The sequence below is a fragment of the Brachycentrus maculatus genome, unplaced genomic scaffold (genome assembly GCF_059751285.1).
Source record: "Brachycentrus maculatus isolate JH-2025_06_01 unplaced genomic scaffold, ASM5975128v1 h1tg000365l, whole genome shotgun sequence".
NCBI lineage: Eukaryota > Metazoa > Arthropoda > Insecta > Trichoptera > Brachycentridae > Brachycentrus > Brachycentrus maculatus.
Window position 1 is genome coordinate 683,683 of NW_028281114.1, and position 19,031 is coordinate 702,713.

The window sequence follows — 19,031 nt, forward strand, 5'->3', positions numbered from 1 at the left end:
AAATGTCAATTTGCATGTTATGTTTTTTTTTTTAATTTTCAAGTACTATCTACTCTCTGATTACAAATAGCTATATATAGTATCGAACGTTTTGATCAATATCACTAGTCTGTTTTTGGCTGATTGAAAGATATTACTTTTTAGCAAAAAGCCCGCCAATGCACTTATTTCTTCGCTGTACATAAAGTATAAATAAATACATTATTGAAAGCTGTCTCACTGCGTTCCCAAATCTGATACAGAAGCATCTAACGTCCTAACAGACTTTCTCTTGCAAAGTATGAGTTTATGAACCAAGTTTCGAAATTTATGGAAAATGTGAAACAAAATTGTACCCCGATTTTGCTGTGAATTTAAATTTACAAACTTTCAATGTCCCTGTCACTGCCAATCTAAATAAACTCACCATACCTGATTTCAGTGCACCATTTACTCTGTTCCTATATCGTAGTCTTACAGGAGAAAGTGACCATGTGCATATTTTTACAAAAACGTGATCATTGACTGTTTGATATCTTACTAGCTTAATATTGCCCTGAAAAAAATCCCAATTGTTTTTAATTTGGAAGCATAATATATTGACATGGTAAAAATGACTAACTGCATTGATGTTTATTTTCTTGTCAAGCAAAAGTGACTTAAATGGCCCTCCTGAATATTTTACGTCTTGTCAGTTGGTCACTTTCTCCTGTACGACTACGATATGATTTATCCCATTACTCTTTTGAAATTGTTAATTTACCAACGTGTCAAAAACGACCATAGAAATCGATTAACATATAAGCGTTGGTAGTGATTCTATAATGATATTTTATATAAAGATTTGGAAGTAAATAAAGGATGATATTTTGTATAAAATTTTGACAATTGAATGATATTTTACAGTGGTATTACACAAAGTGAACGATGAATGATAAAGAATGTTTACTATGGAATGAATTTACTAACGTGTCAGAAATGACCATAGAAATTGATTTACCAATTAATATCGGAAGCGACGCAAAAATGAATTTATGAACGTGTCAGTAATGATAATAGAAATTAATTCACTATTTCCGCGTTATTTGTGAATCCGTCCTTACGTTAGTGTCGTGTCACTATCGCCAAAACGTTGCACGCTAAATACAACGAAATTAGAATTGTACGAGGTCTATTTCGCTCCTAAATGTTGTTAACGAAATCCATCTTTAATTTATGCAAATCGCCACCGCTGTCATGTCGAACAATGCTTTAACTTAAATCATTATTATTAATTTAATTAATACTATCTAGTTTGCGAATCGTGTTTCATTTGCATAATATTTATTTTCCAAACTGGCAACATTGTCATTTTGATATATCAAATTAAAATAAAAGTGGAAAATTGTAAGTAGGTATGTAGTTATTATTTTTAAGGGGGTAATCGAAAATGTTGAATTCAGTACGACTTTTTGTTTTTCAATACAAAAACGGTATTTATTGATTTGGCGTTTAATTTGTAGAACTCCATTTTAATTTATGTATTAATTTTAAATCAAAAAAAAAAAAAAACTATTTCACTGTACTATTTATTCAATACTACCCTGGACTGGTACCTGAAGCGAAGGGCTGATCACCTTTCCTTCACGTGTAAACGATCAAGATAACACTGCGTTTGTATTACGCAGTGCCCTACGCACCATTGGGGTGCGGATAAGGGTTTGAAGATGAAGAATTTTAAATCAAACACAATTTTAAATCAAACATTCGTTTGATAATGCCCTAACAAGGCGATGTTATGTTATTTTTTATGTGTTTTTGTTAATAAAATACAACTTAGTAGACTCAAAAAATCTGTGTTTGATTTAAAATTAATACATAAAATAAAAACAAAAACGGTATTTTAACCATTTATGTAGGTACTCATAAATATAGAGACACACCATTTTTTTAGAATATGTACAGAACAAATGTTTGTTAATTTTTTAAGCTCCTTATGATATACATGACGGTCGTCAGCCCCGTAAATGCCCAGACTTCCATATTCTTCTTCATCTTGATGAGATGTAAAAAAATAATATGAAAATAACTCCTGTAATTGGAGATAATCCAGAATTTTGAGAATAAGTATTTGGACGCACTCAAAATGTCGTAAAGAAAAAAAAACATATTTTCTCAATATAAAAACTGTTTTACGCAAATAATTCAATTACGTTAAATGTTATCTGGATATAAAGAAAATTAAGTTGCGATTTATCGAATAATGGCCTTAAATACGCAGACTCCCATATTCTCATTCATCCATGTTGAGATATGAACATAAACTCCCAAGTTTCAACTATAAACACCCAGATTTGTGAACAAATATTTGGACACACTCAAAATGCTGTGAAGACAAAAATCATTTCAATAGGTAGTTGATTCACCAGTCATTATCTGGTTATAAAATATATTCTTCTTCTAGCCCTTATTCGCAACCAATGGTGTATAGGGCACTGAATCACATCGTCGCAGTTTTATCTTGATCGTTACTTACATGAAGGCTAGGTGATCATTCTTTCGCTGCAGGTACCAGTCCAGGGTAATAATTAATAAATATGACAGTGAAAAAATCACTTGTATTTATTTGACACCCTCGGTGGGAATCAAACCCAGGAGCTCCAGAACGGTAGCCGAGCGTGCTGACCATTTTAATTAATATTTACTACATACTATCAAATAAATATCGCGAAGAGTGTAAAATCGCTATTATCTACCCAGTTTTATATAATCAAATTTATTTTTAATTAAAATTTTACTTAGTAAATACCACTATTTCTTAAAATCTACTGTGACACGTGTTTCGATGCATTCCGCATCATTTTCAAACACCGTATAAAAATGGTTAGGTTTTACCACAAAGTGAATGCCGAATCAATTAATAAAATTATTCAAATTTAATTTGCTAAATGACAAATTAAGGGTGTAAATCTTTGATGCGCCCCTGTATACATAGCGCAGGGTCGGTACAAGTAATTTAATATATTTTCAAGGTAGCCAAGTCAAAGCGAATTATAATGGCGACACGCGAGTCTTCAATTTATCTAATGAAATTATTAACTCTGTTATTACAAATGACCTTTAACATCATAAAATATTTATAAAGCTTCTATTTGTAAATTCAACCAACCCTAATATTTTTGCATAAGTCAAATTACTAACTAACTATCGTTCCGCTTCACTGCAGGGGTACGCAGAGACCTGTCTTGGCAAACAATCTTCGCCTCTTTCACAATTGAACATTGTATTTTGAAGAAAAAAACAGTTTGTAAAACACGGCGTCTCAGAATAATATAGTCTGTAATTACTATCACAAAATTACAAAAAAAACACGAGATAAAAAATTATGTTTTTTCAATTCTCTCTGCCTACCCCAGCGGGGTAGGCAGAGAGAATTGAACGCCACACCAATCTATCCCATCAAACAATCTTCGGCTCTTCCACATTCATGCATCTGGTCTGCGGTCGGAATAATAGACAGGCATGTGTGAGGAGTTGCATAATTTTGATCGAGGCAAAGATAGATTGGTGTGGCGTTCTATTCTCTCTTTTGTTATACGATAGGTAATTTTATTAAAAAGTGCATTAATAATCACATAATAAAAATTACTTACACAACGCGTGGTACCTCATGTGTTCATATTTAGCGTCTGACGTGTGTACTACATCATCTGCCTCCACGATGTAATGGTTAGAGTGTTTGGCTTCCATGCTGGAGGTCCCGGGTTCGATTCCCGGCGGGGGGGGGGGTTACAGATAAATATTAGTGATTTTAAACTGTAATACTTATTTAATATTACCCTGGACTGGTACCTAAAGCACAGGAGTGCTCACCTTGCCATCGTGTAAACAACATTGTAATAATACGACGCTGTTCCCCATGCACCATTGGGTGCGGATAAGGGCTAGAGAAGACGTGTGCGTCTACAACGCGGTGATAGAGTTGTGTGGCGCTCTATTCTCTCTGCCTACCCTTACGGTGAAGCGGTGTGATTGTAAGTAAGTCAGTGATACACTTGTATTATCATTCTGAAGGAAGACTAATAGTAATTTTCCTTGAAAACTCTTTTTGACCTTTATAAGTCTAAAGGGTAAATATGACTTGGTCCATTTAGTATTTAAGCTTTTATTGGTTATACGAGTATCTTCGTGGCATTTACTAACTGCTGGTGTAAGGGAGTTTCTAAGGTTCGTAACGAAATTGTGCCAACCCAAATGTCAGCACCGCGTTATATAAGTACCAGAATACCAGACTGCTTAAGGGGATATTCTCTAACACAGAATTCATTCCACCGGAAACCAACGGAGAGGTCACATATCGCTCATTCCTTTCAAGAACGTCATAAATCAAAAACCGTCCATTTTCAGTTGTGTATGTTTTCGGAATATCCAGAAAATGTACTATAACCCATCAGAAGCGACATATTTTTAACTTAATATTTACCCGCTACTGGGCAGAAAGTGTTGTTTTTGCATTTCAAAGAAAATGTATTTTTTAATAATTTTTTTTTAATATACTAAATATTTTTGAAATGGAGAAAAAACATTCACGTTTTACTTTAAAGATCTGTTGCACAGTAAAAAGTTCAATAAGTGGCTTGATATTTAATTTTAATACATTTAATTATATTTTTTAACTTTAAAACCGATCTCCTGAAAAATCAAGTTTTTTTTTATTTATGACGTTCTTGAAAGAAGTGAGCAATATCTGTTCACGCCCGATTTTTTTAAGAATATACAGTGGAACCTCTTTTAACGAGCATTATTCGTACCACCATCTTACTCGTTAAGCGAAACATTTTTTTTATTTTAACTGGCGCGGAAATCCCGGCTCACAAGTGAATATCGTGAAAAAGAGACTTGCTTTCTCTGTAACTCGTTATGTGAAAAGTCGCTCGTTAAGGGAGCAATATTTAAACTTTTTTTGCTCGCTATGCGAATTACTCTTTATGAGAGGTTCTACCGTACTTTGGATAATTTTATTTGTTTTTTAGAATATATGTAAAAAGATTTTTTTATCTCCTTGCCTTTCAATAACTCTTTTCTTTTCAAAACCATACCAATTATTTTGAAGAAAACCTTTTGTTCAATGCAAAAACCCGTAGAACTTTAATGTGTTACTTGAGCCCAGTACAAAAAAAATAGATCGTGGTATCGATCGAAGTATCGTGACAATAAGTGTCACCTGTCAGGGAAACAATGAATCATGTCGATACGTTCATTATTGTAGACCAAATACAGATTTAATTATTTTTTTGTACTGGGCTCAAGTAACACATCAAAGTTCAAGTAGCCCCGTTCTACGGTACGTAAAATGTTCGCTGGATTAACAGAATATTAAGTTGCGACTTATCGAATACTGGGCCTTAAGATAACAAACGTAGGTTCCTACCCAACGTAAACGTAGCTTATAGCTTATCGACAAAAATCTAATATACATTTTCCACAAATAAAAACAGTATTTTCGTTGTAAAGAGTTCGTAAACTTTTTATTTTTGATAATAAAGTTCAACTATATGTACGTGCGTGGAACGAATTAGACTTCGGTACAAAGAAAAAATATTATTACTGATATTGTACGTAGAATTTATAGAAATCTAGATTATTAATACAAATTTACTTATACAAGAATACGTGTCAATATTTAAGCTGTTTTTTTTTAAAGATATTTTTTTTTTTTTTTATTATTATTAATAATAATAATAATAATAAAACCCTTATCCGCACTCCAATGGTGCATAGGGCACTGCGTCATATAAACACAGTGTTATCTTGGTGGTTTACACATGAAGGAAAGGTGATCAGCCCTCCGCTTCAGGTACCAGTCCAGGGTAATATTGAATAAATATGACTGTGAAAAAATCACTTATATTTATTTTACCCCCCTTTGGAATCGAACCCGGGACCTCCAGAACGGTAGCTGAGCGTGCTGACCATTACACTACGGAGGCGGACACTTTTTTATTATTAACGCAAATATTTCAATTTCGTACTTTTTATGTGAGCCTAAGCGGTTCGTTATTAGAAATAGATATGAAATTGTGGTAGAGTGTGTTCGAACCAAGAAACTCTGATTTAAGAGTCCGCGACAGTTACCACAGGACCACAATCGGACACCATTTTTACAAACATTTTTTTAATATTTAAAGCATTTATTTTTTAGAAAAATGTAAGTAATATTAGTCTATTTTCACTCGACATTTTAGTCTACCAGTTTCGAGACGTACCCGTCTCTTCGTCAGGACAATCACTGCACCAGCATGCAAAAATACTACGCGTCACTTCCATAGCACTGTTCACACATTCACAAGTTGTAAATTACAACTGCACAAAACGTGTATAATAGATGTTCGAATGGTAAAATAAAGTAACAATGCAAGGCTGAGATAAGCATTATCGATATACATATGTAATAAAAAAGTGTGTTCAGATTTGGACATGTAGAACGAATCGGGTGTGTTTGGGGCGTAACCCTTTGTGTTTCTGCTTTAAAGAACTGTAATAGTAGTGTGGATACGTTTCTGTGACGTCATTCGTTACCAACTTAACGTAACGACCACAACGTTTTTACGAAGGCGAATTTTGCAAAATAAAATGATGAAAATATTGATTGTATCGGTTGTTATAAACACAAAACGAGTCATACACAATCCTTTATGGGTTGAGTATGTTAAATTAGATATTCCTCTTCCTACTTCCGAGTGATAATACGCTATTCCCGCAGGTAAATTTAGACGTTTAGGAATTATTTAATCATACTTGAGATTACGTTTGCAAGTTCAAAATTAGGCTTGGTTTATTTTAAGTGGTTAAGTGCGATTTAGCGTGCTACTTTCTCGAGACCTTGGATTAAACTTAAACCGTTCCCGAAATATACAAAATCTGATGTCTGATATACGTGAACTTTACTTATTTAAGTTTTAACAAAAGTAAAACGATCTTTGCACTTTTTTTTATCAAAAACTTAAGCCAATTATTAAAATATATCGCAGTCATGCAGGAGAAAGTGACCAAGTGCATTTTTCTCAAAAACGTGATCGTTGACTATTTGTTATCTTACTAGCTTAAAATTGCCCTGAAAAAATCCCAAAGCGATTTTAAACTTGGAAGTATAATAATATTGACTTGTTAAAAATGACTAATTGCATTGATGTTTATTTTCTTGCCAAGCAAAAGTGACTTAAATGGCCCTCCTGAACATTTTCAATTCAATTCAATTTCAATTCAATTCAATTCAATTTATTCAATAATTAATATATCCATTACAAACAAACATTTAAGGCGTATACATTAAAAAAAAAAAAAAAAACAAATTAAAAAATACGCAAGAAGACTCTTGTTAAATGTGTAGAAGAATCATTTTACGTTTTGTTAGTTGGTCACTTTTTCCTGTACGTCTACGACTTAAGGGGATATTCGCTAACACATAATTCACTCCACCGGAAACCAACGGAGAGGTCACATATCGCTCACTCCTTTCAAGAACGTCATAAACCAAAAATCGTCAATTTTTCACATCATAAATCAAAAATCGTCAGTTTTTGGAATACACAGAAAACGTACAATATCCCAGAAAAAGAGACATATTTCTAACTTAATATTTACCCGCTACAGGGCAGAAAATGTCGTTTTTACATTTTGAAAAAAAGGTATTGTTTAATATTTTTTTTTAAATTTACTAAATATTTTTCAAATGGAGAAAAAACCTTCAGGTTTTACTTAAAAAGGTCTAGTGCACAGTAAAAAGTTCAATAAGTGGCTTGATATTTATTTTTAATACATTGTATTATATTTTTAAACTTTAAAAACGTTCTCCTGAAAAATAAAGTTTTTTGACTTATGACGTTCTTAAAAGGAGTGAGCGATGTATATAATATTCCAGTTGAGTAATTTCCATTTCTCATTTTGGGATACGGGATTAAGGTTTAATGGTGGCAACATATTTTTCTTCGTTTTTTTATGAGGGCAAGTTTCCTCCTTCGGGATGCAACCTGCCTAGCGCAGGGTAGTGCATCGCGCTATTGTACACAGTACCTACTCGAGCCGTATCGTGGAAATGAGCCATTAGGCCACAGCCGGGAGGAGGTAGTTCGTGCAAACTTATAAATAATATGCTCTAACTTGCCAGTTTACTAAAACTTTTGTTTTACCATTGTTTCCCGATGGGAAATACTAAATAGAAACGTAGCACCGCTCTAAAATATATTTTTTAATCTTTTTCCATTGTTTATTTATATATATATATATATATATATATATATATATATATATATATATATATATATATATATATATATATATATATATATATATATATATATATATAAATATATATATATATATATATATATATATATATATACATATATATACATATATATATATACATATATATACATATATATATATATATATATATATATATATATATATATATATATATATATATTTATATGTATATATATATATATATATATATATATATATATATATATATATATATATATATATATATATATATATATATATATATAATAGAAATTTTCTTACTCAACTAGTCAAATAGACATCAACAAAATTTCTCTTAAACGTATTAAAAGAAACATTATTGACGTCTATTTCATTAAGTATTAGATTGTACAAATCGCAGGCTCAATTTAAAAAATGAACTTTTGTAGGACTTGGTGTGCATTTTAGGGATTTTAAATAAAGTTCTATACATATATGTACATATAGTTACGTTAGCATACATTAGGGTGGGTAAATAGGACTCCATTATATCCTGCGAGTTCAGCTTTTGCTGTCAGTCTTATTAGGGTTATTTTAAAAATGTATAATACATTTTAATATTTAGCATTGCGAACAAGAATTTGAACACACTCAAAATTTTGCGATTAACATAACTGGTCAAATTAAAGCATATTTTTAAAAAAATGTTACTTCTTCTGGTGGAGTTTTTGTGATACTTATTACTTCATAACAGTCAAATGATATAAATATTTATAAAATTGGTGTAAAAAATTTTTAACTTTCATTTTTTTCTTCGTTTTTGATACAATGTTTTTATGAATGTTTTCATGTATTGGGTTATTGGTATCTTGGGTACCATATTTATATACGATCACCTCATAATACTACCATAATATGGTATGCGATAAATATCACAAAAACTTTACCAAATTAACTGTATTTACTGACAAAAAATCTCATTAATCAAATCTGGCTTTGGTTAAGTAATTACTGTGTAATTAACATTAATTATTCCCGACACGTGTTTTTATAAGGCTAACTGTACGTTTTTAAACCTCAATCACTAAAAAAACTAACTGCGTACTAATTACTTATCTCGGCTTCTACTTAGAATTTCCAAATGATAAAATAAAATTCTTGAGGAATTTATCGTACAGGCCTAACCGAAATATGAATATATATATATATATATATATATATATATATATATATATATATATATATATATATATATATATATATATATATATATATATATATATATATATATATATATATATATATATATATATATATATATATATATATATATATATATATTTATATTTATATTTATATTTATATATATATATATATATATATATATATATATATATATATATATATATATATATATATATATATATATATTTATATACATAAAATATAAATAGTCCCGACATATGTTTGTACATTTATTACCCTCATTTACGTTTTTCCCCTCAGTTTACGTCGAAAATATCCTGTCATTCTATTTTTTTATTTGCTCTGTAACGCTTCTTGTTTTGACATTATTCGCGATTTAAGTGCGGTTTTTACTTTTTTTTACGTTTACGAAAAAAAATCACAAAAAAATTAATATTTTTAATTCATCCGATTTAAACGTTCTCTGCAATTAGGTTTTAGTATGAAAAATCTCATCTACATGATTGTCATCTTCTTTCCGGCTCCATCCTAACTTATCTTCTTTGTAGACTGTTGGGGTCAGCTCTCCTCGTCCTCAGGTTGTAGGTCCTATATATATATATATATATATATATATATATATATATATATATATATATATATATATATATATATATATATATATATATATATATATATATATATATATATATATATATATATATATATATATATATATATATATATATATATATATATATATATATATATATATATATATATATATATATATATATATATATATATATATATATATATTTTTTTTATTTTTTTTATTTATTTCAAAACATATTACATACATAAATCATATATACATATAATATTCCCGATGAGTAACTTCTATTTCTCATTTTGGGACATGGGATTAAGGTTAACAAGACTGGAACACAAATAATAAAGTAACAAATTTTTTTTTTTTTAATAAGTAAAACCAAAACTAATACAATTCAAAATATAAAAACAATAAACAGGTATTATAAATAGGCACAAGAAGCATATTTAAAATAAATAGTTTGTATATAACCTATTACAAACTTTTTTTCCTCTTCCTCTGTAAGTTAGTTAGTTTTTTTTATGAAATAAAGCGTTGTAATAATGATTACAACATTTTGAGTGTGTCCAAATACTTGTTCACAAAATCTGGATTATCTCCAATTACAAGAGTTATTTTCTTATTATTTTTTAACAAAATAATATGAAAATAACTCCTGTAATTGGAGATAATCCAGATTTTGTGAACAAGTATTTGGACACACTCAAAATGTTGTAAATAAATTAACTGGTCAAATTATAAGCTTAATAATAAAAATGAAAATCGTATTTTCTGGCGTTTCTCATGTGTGTGATTATAATCCAGGATTCGGACCTCACATACTAATATAAGAGTTTCTGCTTAGTAAAAAGCTTCTTTTCATCTCACCAATAGATGTCTTTAGTGAAGTTCTAGTGATTCAAGAACACGGTTTCTAAAATTGGTTCATATATTTAGAACTTCCAAGAATTTGAGTAGTGTGGTTGTCAATAATGGGTAGAATTGGTAAATGTTACACGCGTGTAAAGTGATCACTTAAACCAGCCTATGACGGTCGTCAGCTCCGTAAATGCCCAGACTTCCATATTCTTCTTCATCTTTGATGAGATGTTAAAAAAGTAAGTATGATTTATTATTTATGAAAGGTGTGTATTTTATATCCCGTAACCGTTATCCGGCGGTTTTGAACCTTGGTCCGACTAATCTCTGCACGTAGCTGCACTAGCCAATAAACCCTCGGATACTCACATCACTATGTACATGGAACGTGTACATAATGTGTATTTAAGATGTTTATAAACACCTTTACGTATGTAGCACGTGTATGACCCGTTATAAGTTCCCTTAATTGACTCGGAGCACATGGTACAAGAGCCTACATCCTTTGAGTGAGGTTAAGGCCCAGTATTCGATAAAACTTTTGAAAATTCCTTCAATGATTAAGGAAACATTTGTTTTTATACCACTTGAGTTTTATTTAAGACTACTACATTCGGAAGCTAAACTTCCATCGTCAGGCCTGAATAATAACTAAAATATAAAATTGTTCTATAAATAAGCAGAGGAGAAAGTTAGGGGGAGGGGATTAGTCAAGGGGCGGAGTTTGATAACAAAGGTAAAACAGAAAGCAAAGGTGAAGAATTTTGAAATAATAATTTATTTAATAAATTATTACAATTTCGTTTTTTTTCTATTTTTAAATTTATGAGAGTGGAATGAGTGATCTGTATCTATTCTATTTGTATCTATTATGAAAATTCCTATCACGTGACTTACTAAAATTATTACTACTACATTCTTACTACTACGGCTGTCCAAACTTAAAACACAGTAAGGGACAGCCGTAGTGGCTGTCCAAACTTAAAACACAGTAAGGGACAGCCGTAGTGGCTGTCCAAACTTAAAACACAGTAAGGGACAGCCGTAGTGGCTGTCCAAACTTAAAACACAGTAAGGGACAGCCGTAGTGGCTGTCCAAACTTAAAACACAGTAAGGGACAGCCGTAGTGGCTGTCCAAACTTAAAACACAGTAAGGGACAGCCGTAGTGGCTGTCCAAACTTAAAACACAGTAAGAGACAGCCGTAGTGGCTGTCCAAACTTAAAACACAGTAAGGGACAGCCGTAGTGGCTGTCCAAACTTAAAACACAGTAAGGGACTTTTTTTTGCAGGGCGTTTTTTATTTTTTTCAAAACATATTACAAACATAAGTCATTTATATACATATAATATTCCCGATGAGTAATTTCTATTTCATATTTTAGGACGAGGGATTAAGGTTAACAAGACTGGAACACAAATAATAAAGTAACAAAAAAGATTTTTTTTAAATAACCAAAACTAATACTATTAGTATTGTTGCATGTATTAACATGGCAACATTTTGAGTGTGTCCAAATACTTGTTCACAAAATCTGGATTATCTCCAATTACAGGAGTTATTTTCATATTATTTTTTGACATCTCATCTTCATCTTTGATGAGATGTCAAAAAATAATACATGGCAAAATATAAAAACAATATACATTTAAAATAAGCATATTTAAAAGAAATAAATGAGAAAAACATAAGGTAAGAAGCATATTTAAAATAAACAAATGAGAAAATATAAAAAAAAATTGAAAATATAACAAATGAGAGAATATAACTTAGTTTTCTCTAAATCCAGGTTACATTTGATACAATGATTTTTCTCTTAAAACGCCGTTTTTGTGTCGAAAAATGAATATTCTAATTCTGGGAATACAAAGACTTCCATATTTCTCTTCATCTTTGTTGAGATGTTAAAAAACAACATTATTATAAAGGCCCAGCATTCCTCAAATCACAACAAATTTTTTTTAAATCAAATGTAATTGAATTTTTTTTTGAAACACCGTTTTTACATTGAAAAAATTTGTTTTTCCTCGAAATAATTAGATAGTTTTGAAAAAAAAACCGTTTCTAAACTTTAAGAAGTTGAAAAAATATATAAAAACATTTTTTGTATGCATATTCTAAAAAACAAACAAAATATCCATTCTTAAAAAATATATATAAAAACAATTTTTTGCATACATATTCCAAAAAACTAGCAAAGTATACATTGTTTAAAAAAGTCGGACGTGAACAGACATGTGACCTCTTTGGTGAACTCCAGTGAAATGAATCTCCGTGTTAGAAGTATTCTAGCGAATATCCCTTACATCTTTATTGTTTTTAAAAAAGCCTCACATCGTTTGTCTGTTTAAAATATGCATAAATTAATATTTTGCGAAAAAGTTTATTAAATTGATGACCATATTTTTCTGTTTACTTCTCTTCAAACCCTTATCCGCACCCCAATGGTGCATAGGGCACTGCATCATATAGACGCAGTGTTATCTTGATCGTTAACACAAGGTGTTTAGCCCTCCGCCTCAGGTAGGTACCATTTTCAGGAGATCGTTTATAAAGTTTAAAAATATAATATATATAATATAATATAAAAATAAAATAATATATAATATATACAAAAAAATACTATTATACCATAAATTATATAAAATATTAAACCATTAGTGTAAGTCCCTCTCCAAGCACAAGAGCTCAATCTCTTTTTTGGAAAGGCACAGCGAATCTAAAACCAAAAGTTTGCCATATGTATAAATGTTTAGAAAATGTATTATGTTGTACTTAAAAATGTTACTTTTTAAATAAAAAAAAATAAAAAAAGTGGTATTTACCAAGTAAAACTCATTAAAAAATCGTTATTTTAATTCAATTTAGTATTGTTTGCTATTTAAATCACACTAAATAACCTCCTGACCTCTGTTCTTTCTCTCTCTCTCTCTCTCTCTCTCTTTCTCTCTCTCTCTTGTAGAAATACTCACAAGCAAAGGTCTTTACCCAGTTATAGGTCACCAAACCCTTTCCATGTCTGCGCACAAACATTAGCATAAATACCTTTTGAAATCTCCTCTCAAGGAATCAAAAGGTGTATCACCTATTCAATTCAATTTATTTATTTCAATTAATATTTACATTACAAACTATAAAAAATTTAAATCGTATACATTCAAAATACATAAAAATAAAATATATGCAAGAACTATTGCTAAAGGTGTAGAAGAATCCCGCTTCGTAAAACTCCTTCAGACACACGGAACAGATCAATATCCAATGAGATATTGTTCAGCATAGCGGTAGCTCTTCCTACAGGCGTAACCATCGGCAGGTTGGTCCTGTGTATAGGAATGTGAAACAATCTCTGTCGACGCTGTCTTAGGTAACTATCGGGAACATACAGACCAATGTTCCGGATAATTTCAGGATTATCGATCATACCGCGCAACAATCGATAAAAATGCGTAATCAAATACACACTTCTTCTAGTCTCTAAATAACCAATATCTCGTTGAACAATATAAAGTGGACTACTAGGGGTTTTCCACGTCAAATTAAACGTTTTAGAAATCAATTTGGACTTCTAAAACGCATCAAAAAAATATTTTTTACAAAATACAACTTAGTAGACTCAAAAAATCAGTGTTTGATTTTATCACTAAATATATAAATTAAAATGAAATTTTATTTATTGTTTCGGCATTAACTTTGTAGTAAGACATGTTACAATGATCAATGAAAACACTTTTTTTTTTTTTTTTTTTTTTTTTTTTTTTATTGGAAGGAAGAACAACAGTTACAATATATGATACATACAGAATACAAAAAATAAAATCATGAGTACCAATTATAGTTCTTCACAACTATACATAAGAGAGGTCTATATAAAAGAAGAGACATGAGACAAGGATGGGATAAAGAGAAAAGGAGATGGCAGTGATAGGAAAGAAAGAAAAGGAAAGGACAGGGAATAGAATTACTTTTTTAGGTTTATAAGATTTCGAACAATTTAGCTTTAAATTTTAAAAGATTGGAGTAGAACATATCAAGGTCGGTACAACATTCATTAAATTTTCCACAACTTCGATAAATAAAGGAATTTTTTGTATAGTTCTTTGTTGGTGCTGGATTATAAAAGGTATGACTATGCCTATTGATTCTAATTGGACAGTGAAAAGGTATCTGCGCAAGAAGATAAGGGCTCTCAGTCATATTATTTATAACTTTATACAAAAAACATAAATCTGATATATTCCTACGTTTACTAAGTGAAGATAATTTATGGAAGGCTAAAGATTCTTCATAAGAGTTGAAACTTAAATGAAGCTTACCATCCATCATTTTTAGAAATTTATTTTGAATACGATCAAGTTGAGCTATATATATAGCGTACTGAGGGTTCCAAACGACTGAGGCGAATTCGAGGTGACTACGAACATAAGCGTTATATAAAGTTACAAGAGATGATGTATTTTTAAATGGTTTAGTGGTTCGAAAAATAAAACCTAAGTTTCTGTAGGCCTTATTAACGCAGGCTTCAATATGTGAAGAAAACAAAAGTTTCTCGTCCATTATAACACCAAGGTCTCTTAATTCAGTTTTCCTGGTCAGCCGACTATTGTTAATTTCATAATCAAACATAATTTTATTTTTTTTTTCTTGTGAACGTAATGCTAAAACATTTATTGACATTCAGAAAAAGCTTGTTTTTTACCACTCGAGTTTTATTATAGACTACATGTTTCAGAAGTTAAACTTCCATCATTCAGGTCTGTATAATAAATAAAATATAAAATATAAAATTGTTCTATAAATAAAGAGAGGGGAAAGTTAGGGGGAGGGGGTTAGTCAAGGGGCGGAGTTTGAAAACAAAGGAAAAATGGAAAGCAAAGGTGAAGAATTTTGAAACAATATATATTTTAATAATAAATTATCTTGTTTGCCTTGAGTAATAAAATAAATTTTGTTTTACGGCCCGGTAAGAAATCTCATTTTTAAAATCTGGCCTGGCTGCTGAAAATGTTGGCCACCCATGTCTTAATGTCTCTTTAAGAGCTTAGAATAAGCTCGTTTTGTAATTATTTTTATGATGAAATAATAATAAATGAAATAAAAATATATTATAACACGTTGCGTGTAATAAAGGGTTAAGGATGGAATCTCAGTATTGAATATAAACAAATATCAACATTTTGACGACGAATGAAATAATACTTGGGAGAATTTATTTGTTAAGCAATGAAGCTGTACATAGTACCATACATACATATGTACAATATAATATGTATGTACAATTTGATTCTTATATGGGAACGTGGATTATTATGATGTAGCTATTATGTATGATGTTTTTAAATATGCATCATCGTATAAAAGATGGGTGTGAATTGTACGAATTGAACGAATGAGTGAGGAACGGTAAAACAAATTTATGAGGCGAATTTAGTCGGAAAAACGAGCAGAGGAAGTCCGAGGAAAACTTGGCAAGATCGGGTATATCAAATACTTGAAAGCGGGAGGGTGAGGAGTCGAAATAATCGGCGGGTAATATATGACGAGATGCATGAATATGGAAGAGGCGAAGAATGTTTGCAAAGACAGATTGGTGTGGCGCTCTATTTTTTCTGCCTTCGCCTATGGAGAAACGGAATGATGGCTAGTTAATAAGTTAGTTATTTCATTGACTAAAATATTATTACTTTTTTTTTCCAAAAATGATAGTAATTCACTCACCGAGATTTTTATGTCTACCGGTTTCGAGACGTACTCGTCTCTTCGTCAGGACAATCACTCAAATACTTACATTCGAATACTCGCAGGAACACGAATCCACATAAAGCTAAAATATAAAAGTAATTTAATTTATTAATTTCTTAGAAAAAAACCTTTATCCTCACCCGATGGTGCATAGGGCACTACATCATATAAACGCAGTGTTATCTTGATCGTTAACACACGAAGGAAATGTGATCAGCCCTCCATTATAATATTGAATAAATATTATAGTGAAAAATCACATAAACCCTCCCCCTGGGAATCAAACCCGAGACCTCCAGTACGGCAGCCGAGCGTGCTGACCATTACACTGCGAAAGGGGACAAAATTGAATACTGACAATTGTAATACTTATTTTCATTATTTTAATTCCAATTTTACCTAGTAAATACCAATATTTCTTAAAATCTATTGTGACACGTGTTTCGATGCATTCCGCATCATTTTCAAACATCGAAACATTTTAATAGTATTTACTCAGTAAAACCTAAATCAAAAAGGATAGATTTTACCACATAGTGACTGCCGAATCAATTAATGAAATAATTTTCTTATCTAAATAGGTCTAGGTTAATATTTGATGTGTTATTTTTTATCATTTGTTTGAAGTTCATGTGTTTAAGCATTGATATATTATTTCCTAATATGACAAGGTCACTTTCTTCAGTAACAAAAGTGTGATTCAAATATACTAATAGTACTATCTTTAAAAGTATTATTTGAACATAGATTAATTTAAAAGCATTTCCTAGTACAATTTCATGTTGTCATATCCTTGAACTAAATATAATATTGTATTCCATCACTAGCACTTATGATATTCCTTAAATGTGACAAAATTTAAAGAAAGCGAACAAAACTGAGATTTTATATTAAATGTTTTATGAAACACTGATTTTTTTAGTATACTAAGTTGTCCGTCTCCGTAGTGTAATGATCAGCACGATCGGCTACCGTTCTGGAGGTCCCGGGTTCGATTCCCATGGGGGGATCAAATAAAAAAATTTCACTCAAATATTTATTCAATATTACCCTGGACTGGTACCTGAAGTGGAGCGCTGATCACCTTTCAATAATGTGTTAACGATCAAGATAACACTGCGTTTATATGATGCAGTACCCCGAGACGTTTTAATCATTTTTTTGTATGTCATTATCATCATCATCCTATTATTATTATTATTATCCACGTCTTTATAATCGCCCTTGAGGTAGTATTTTACGAAAATGACGCTTTACAAACTATCCAAATTATTAATATTATTTTATATGCGTCTTCGTATATATATAATCCGAATACGTTATTCTCTAAAAAATCATAATTTTTGAGTTGATACAGTTTTGATCTAGGTGTTTTGGTTGGTTGGAAGACATTGCTTTTTAGCAATAAGCCCGCCAATGTACTTTTTTATTTTCTGTACATGAGTTCAAATAAATAAAACTTGAAGGAAAATAAAAATAAAATTGACGTCAGCGATGATATGTCGTTATCGATATTTAATTGTTATCGATTTTAATTTGTTGCTGACAGATGTTAGAGGTCAAAATAAAATACAGAAAAAAGGCAAAATAAAGGAATGGGTAAATGATCAAGAGTTAATTTTATGAAAATTCTAATATATTTATATTCTTAATTTTTCTCTCTTTTTTGTGTGTATATTAGTTAAAAATCGTTAAAAACAATAAAAAATGCATTAAAAAAAAAAAACTCCACCGACAAGACACACAAGGTGGCTTGGTGGGTCTCAGCAAAAAAAATATGTTTAAAATGGTGATTTAAATAAATGTATACGATTTACAAAAAAACTAACTAACTAACCATCCCGCCGCAGAGGTAGGCAGAGAGAATAGAACGCCACACCACTCTGTCTTTGCAAACATTCCTCGCCTCTTCCACGTTCATGCATCTCCTCATACACACCCGCCGATTATTTCGACTCCTAACCTGACCGCTATATATTATTTATTAACGATTTATGTTAATAAATAATAAAATAATAATTATAATAATATATAATTTAAATAATAAGTAAACTATTTTAAATCTATTTCTTTATCTTATGAAACTCACACTACCTTTAATCTGATTCTTGAAAAGTTCTTCATATAAACTTTTCCTCGGCATTGTCACGATATTAAAGTTTTGGACTACCGACTCCATGTTTACTATGTAAGATAAGTTAGTTTACGATAAAACTTGCTTTGCAAACTATTCCCTGCATTAAATGCACTAAATTAGTATGCACTGGAGTAGAACCGACCCGCAAATACCTTCTCTTATTAATACCACTTTTAACTTTAATATAGCGCAGTGAAATGCACCCTTTTTATTTATATTTTATTTCTTGAATTTTTTTCGCTGATACATTGTGGGACAATTTATAAACT